Below are 6,137 nucleotides of genomic sequence, written 5' to 3'. Positions count from 1 at the left end.
CAAAATGTCTTCATTAGTAGCTGTTCCTGCAGCAGCTTTGGCCTGGCATGATTAAGGTCTTGGTGGAAACCCAAGCTCCAGGACTTCGTGTGTTTTCCAGAGATGCACAGTCTTCCATTCTAAGTTCATTTATTCCCATCTGGTTCCAGCTGAGTTCCACTGACTGATGTGTACATCAATCAGCTCCTCTTCCCAACACTTCTCGGCCTTCTTGCTGCTTGTATGCAGAAGCTCCTCTGTTTCTGGAAGGGAAGAACTATGTTTTCCTGTAACCTCTTTAGGACAAAAAGTAGAAGCACACTGTACAGGTAGGGAGTGACTCAAGGGGAGGGTTTTCAGTGGCTGTGCCTCTCTCAGGAAGTACCACCGCAAGCACGATGCTGACCTGCCTTCAGCATCAGGCTGGGCTCATATCCAACTGCTGCAGCACTGCACAGCATGCTGAAGCATCCCAAACAAGGACAGCCACGTTCAGTTCTCTGGGTGATTGTTAGGATTGTTTTCAAGAATCTAAACTTAATCCTTTCTTTTGGTAAGTATCTTCAATTACAAGTTGCAACCTTGAAGGCCAGATTTTCTCTTAGGACCTGACTCAGAGGTCCCTAAAGCCAGTAAAAAAAACCCTCTTATTGGCTTCAAAGCTTTTGCATATTTGCTTTCTAATTCCTTTTTACTGGTCTGTCCCAAGTACTCAGCTCTGTAGAAGTGTTGATACTGGAAACACTCATTTAAGACCTGAGGGCAGCAGAACAGTGTGGTTACAGAGAAACAAAACTGGGATTAAAGACAAGATTAGCATTTCAAATCAATCAGCTCATTGCTGAGCCCTAATGAGTCCTTGCCAGCCCACCAGGCTCCAAAGGGAAGTCATTCAGACCAGGCCCAGCCTGTTGCCAGCCCACAGCTCACCCTGCTGTATCCCCACATCTACAGAAAAAAGCTTTTTTTTTCCCTATCTGAACCCTTCATCCCCCTCTTTTCCCAGGAAAAGGCTGTAATTAATTCCTTTCCTTTCTATTTATCCTATTACTCACTGCAAAACAGTGTCCCCCAGTAAATTTATGGCTCAATATAATGACTAGGCCTTGGGGGAATATTATTCATATGGTCAGCTGAATCTAACAGAGAAAGTCTATATTTTATTTGTAACCTTAGTCAGAGCAGTCATTTCACAGAGAGGCAGTGCCTCCAAGATCCAGAAGTGAAAAAAAGCAAATGTTTAGATAGAGGTTCATCATCAGAAAAAGGAAACCGAGATCTCTTGAGTCTGTACATGGAGCTGAGGACCTCGGGTGGGACGGGATGTGACTAAGTTCAAAAATGTACATTTTTTGAGCCATCACTGGTAAAAAGCTGGGGAGGGGAATGAGTTTTCCTCTATAAACTATGTGTTGGGGTTTTTTTTTTTGTTTGTTTTGTTTTGTTTTTTGTTTTTTTCTCTCTTAATTTCATGGAAACTCCACTGCAACTTTTTCCTTCTTGTTTCTCTGGTTACAAGAAAATAAAACAAATGCAGCTGGGTCATTCTGCTCTTGCAGTATTTCACCACAAAGTTCTAAAGACACAAACTGTGTTTTAACTCTTTTGTTTCCACAGTCCATTAAACTAAAGCTCATGTGAATTCTACAGAAAGATAGCTCAGGGTTACCCAGCAAATACTGCAGATCACAGAGCATTCCTTCTTCCCCGGGGCCCTGCCCTGCCAGGAAGCTGGAATGCAGTTGCCTTACTGTGCAAAGGCTCTTCCAGCAATTCAGCAAGGCTTGGGATTCAACAATCCTAACTGGCTTCATGGAAAAATGTTCTGCAAGAGAGGAAAATAACAGAAAGCGTAGATTGTGAAAGTGGTAAAAGGGAAAGTATTCTGGGAGAAAGGGCTTCAGCTCTGCAAGCTCTACTCACCATCCACCCACTCCTGGTAATTTACGGAATCAAACTCTATAACCCAGAGTTAGGTTATAAAACAGGTATGTTTTTATTCAACATTTGGCGCCAAGCTGGGTGCAAGGGGGATAGCTCTTCCGAACTTGCACACCGTAGGACAAAAGCTTGGTACAGATGTAGGCCGAACTAATACATATTTAGTGTTTTTCCCGGAATTTGTATACATATTCATTACATTTCCGACAACCCATCAGCATATGGTCCCTCCCTCTTGCACGTGCGCCGTGGGCAGTGGGGGTCTTCTTCTGGTGGTCATGAGATGAAGGCTCATTGTCTTCAACCGAAGAAATCCGATCCCGACCTGTTCCTTGTGTGATGCTCTCTTCAAGTTTACAATAGAGTTTCAAGATGTTCTTTTCTTATCTGGCTTCACATCCTGCTTACCTGCATTCCTATATAATAGTTAACCCTTATCTTGTCCTCTCTTTACTCACATTCCTATACAATGGTTCTCATCCTGCTTGCTACATTCTTTTGTCTTGTTACAGCCGGCCCATGTTTACCCTTCATCCCCTAATTCACTGGACTCTTTTGTTCCTGCCACAAGATGTTTCTGTGAGAACAGCAGTCACTGTTCTCACACAACCCCTAAGCTGGTACTGACATGGTTGAGCTCAGTGAGTCTCAACAGAAGGGAAAGTTGAATGGGAATATATCCACAATCCCTTGGTGCCTTCACACAGGGCTAGTCCAAAGTTTCCTGCCTCTTCCATCTGTTGCAGAGCTGCCAGGAGAACCAATAATTCAGAAATGTACAGCTGGAAGCCATGGCTGCTGACTGGAGTCTTCAGGAAGACTGAACTTCGAGGTTTTGTTTGAGTTAGTCCTTTCTTGTGTTAGCGACCCATCACCACATAACTGATTGCCTGATCCACAGTGACAGATGTTTCTGGCCTGCAGGAAGAAGTGATGAGCCATTGGGACGCTCTAGAAAGGCTGACTGTAGAGAGCACGCCTGACATTTGGTTCTGAGGATAAAGTATTAACGAGTTTGTAAGCATGGTCTCCATTTCAAAATGGCCAAGAATACGAAGAAGTCATGCAGCAAGAGCAACTTTGAACAGGAGCTCTGGAGAAACTGCAAATTCTTTGAGCCAGATTTCTTAAACTGATCACAGTAAATTAGATCATCAAATACAAAATAAAAGTTGGAGCAAGGGTCTCTGCACTAGTGAAGTATTAGCAAATAATTCAGGAAGTTAATTAGACAGAGTCAGGAATCCAATGCTACCCAAGGATGACTAGATAGGGGCTTGCAGCCCTGCTAGCAGTCTGGGTCAGTGTTGCCCTGCTACATGAGAGGTACAACAAAAGTTGGACTATATCAATGCCTTCCTGATGGTGTTAAGGGTGTGTCTAATAAGTTTATCTGGAGTTTATGCAGTAGGGGGTGACCTGAAAGATGGGGAATGACCACCTCTCATTCCAGCTGCTCCTCTTCCAACTATCCTGTTGAGACAGTGTAGGGTCTCTGAATCTTATATAAGCTCTGTAATCATAGAATCATCTGGGTTAGAAGGGACCATTAAAGGCTATCTGGTCCAACTCCCCTGCAATTAACAGGGACACCTACAGCTCCACCAGGTGCTCAGAGCCCCGTCCAGCCTGACCTTGGGTGTCTCCAGGGACAGAGGAAAAACACATGGTCATAGATCTGGGTCTGCTCTTGGCAAGACTTCAGTAATGCTGTAGGTTGGGAAAATCCTTGGGACTGTTTAAAATAAAATTCTAAAAACTGCAAACAGTACATCTTTATGTGTTAGCAAGTGAAACTTCATGGGTGCACAAATGCTGTGTATAAAAACAGAGTGTTAAATAAATATAAAACTGCAATAGCATAGATGACTTAAAAGTTAACATCAGAATGTTAAAATAGGAAAAAGTACGCAAAGCCTCAAATTGCACTTATGTGTTCATGAGGACTTTCTAAACATCCTGCAGAAGTTGGCTTAAAGGCTTAAATCCCAGGAAATGCTGATAGAGCATGGTATCAAATGAGCATTTGCTTTTCCTTTGGAATGATCTTCTTCTGTATCTAATTTCACCATAATTCAAGAATATGGGTCACAGTTGGGGGCTGCTGCTCAGGTCTGCACCTTATTTTATGGCTATAGGACTGTGTTGTGCAGGTCACTGCTGCCTTGGCAATGAAGCAGGCACATCAGGGCCCATAAATGCAAAGATGATGTTGTGAAAGGTGTCTGCTACAGACTACCTGATAAAAAAGAAGAGATGGATGAAGTTTTCTTTAGGCACTTGGAAGAATCCTTACTGTCACAGGCCCAGGTATTCAAGACTGAATTTGACCACTTCACTATTTTTACTGAGAGGGCAATAGGCTGTGCATAACAACTGCAAGAGGCTTCTTCTATGGATCAAAGGCAATTTTTGGATGGAGGCTGTTATTGAACCGACATAAGGAAGTGCTCTTTTAGACCTGCTGCTCAAACACGGGGAAGAACTGGTGAAGGCTGGAGACAAACTGGTTGGCAGGAGTTAGACGACTATGGAACTTAAGATTCTTATGGAAGTGGGCAAGGTAAACATCAAAATTACAACCCCCTCAAACCCCAGAAGTGTAGGGCTTGCCTGTTTGGAGTATGGAATGCAAATACATTCAATTAGGAAGCAAGAATTTTCAGAAAAGGACAGCTACAAAAGGGCCTAAATTCCATTGTTTGGTTTGTAGTCAATGCAAACGTTGAGATTAGCAACCACATACTTACAAAGATTTGAAAACCAGCACTCATTTTGCCTTTGTCTTTGGTCTTCTTAACATATTTAGAAAGCAACTCTTGGAGACCAACGTATAATGTCACAAACACATGAGGGGCTGATGGAGCTGCAGATAAAGAAATTATAGCAGATATTTTTTCCAGAGAACCATACCAGTGTTTCATTTGTTAGTGACTTAAAACTAAAAGGTTGTGTTGTATGTGAACAGAACACTGATGCAAAACAATGAGCAGATACACAGTATACACAGTATAGAAAGTTACAACTACACTACAATTCCATTAATTACAATTATATCTACCAAAGGATGCAAATCAAATGATAGCCATGGGTGTCAAATTCTGTGCAGTCACAAAGGAGAGCGGAAAATCAACAATTTTCTTCTTTCTTTCTGCTCTTCATCTTCCCAAATTTCCTGTTTCTCCATTCTAAATGTATTTGAAACTAAATGTGGTTTCAGTACACACAAGTAGTACTTGCAGACACAACAGAGCTTGGAAACAGCAGCAAAGTAAACAGAATAAGTGGCCTAAAAATCCAGCATGTGCTGGTTTACCAGGAGGTGAGTGCTTTGTTTAAACATCTGGTGTGCTGTCTGGTAATTCTGTTCCCAGAAGGTGGACCTCTGCTCTTCACAAAAGATGCTTAAGGGGAAAAGGTATTCTTGAACATCTCCGGGGACCATGACCGCACCAGTCCCTGGTCAGCCTGTGCCACTGTATCACAGTGGGAAGAAACATATTCTAAAATGCAACTAGAACCTCTGCTGGCACAACTTAAGGCATTTACCTCTTCTCCTGTCATTAGTTGCCTTGGCTCTCCCCTTGCTTTCAATATATTTGTAAAAATATTTTTAATTATCTTTAGCAATGGTGGCCAGAGAGAGTTAACTTTGGTTTCTCCATTGCAGGTTACCTAGTCTGCTGGCCACAGCCTGCCTCTGGTCTCTGCTCAGAGTCTGGAGACAGAAGAGCATGGCTCAGCAGATAATGTGCTATGTTCCCCAAAGTCCTTCTTTTGTTGGGATTCTTACCTTATTTTTCATGGGAAGGGAAGGGAAGGGAAGGGAAGGGAAGGGAAGGGAAGGGAACAATTAGTAGAAACAGGCAGTACTCAGAGTTGGATGTCTCTGAGCAAATCTTGGCTATCTGCAAAGGCTATGGCGTGAGTTGCTCTTTTCTGAAATGTTCTTGTTTTATTTGTTCCACTCAGGACATGTTCCTAGGATTGGAAGAGGAGGAGGAAGGGGGAAAGAAAAGAAAGAAAGAACAGTATTTGATGGCATAAATACGTGGGGCAGCAATGCCAGCCACGAAAAGGGGACTCTCATCATGGAAACATGAGCCTTCTTCCAGCTTTTAAAAAATTCCTTCGCCTCCAAGCAAAGCGACCTCGCCCACGCCAGTACCCACCCGCGGAGGGGCGGAGGAGCCGCGGCGGTGTCGGTGGACCCACAG

The sequence above is a fragment of the Meleagris gallopavo genome, chromosome 7 (genome assembly GCF_000146605.3).
Source record: "Meleagris gallopavo isolate NT-WF06-2002-E0010 breed Aviagen turkey brand Nicholas breeding stock chromosome 7, Turkey_5.1, whole genome shotgun sequence".
NCBI lineage: Eukaryota > Metazoa > Chordata > Aves > Galliformes > Phasianidae > Meleagris > Meleagris gallopavo.
Note: the sequence above shows the minus strand (reverse complement) of the source record.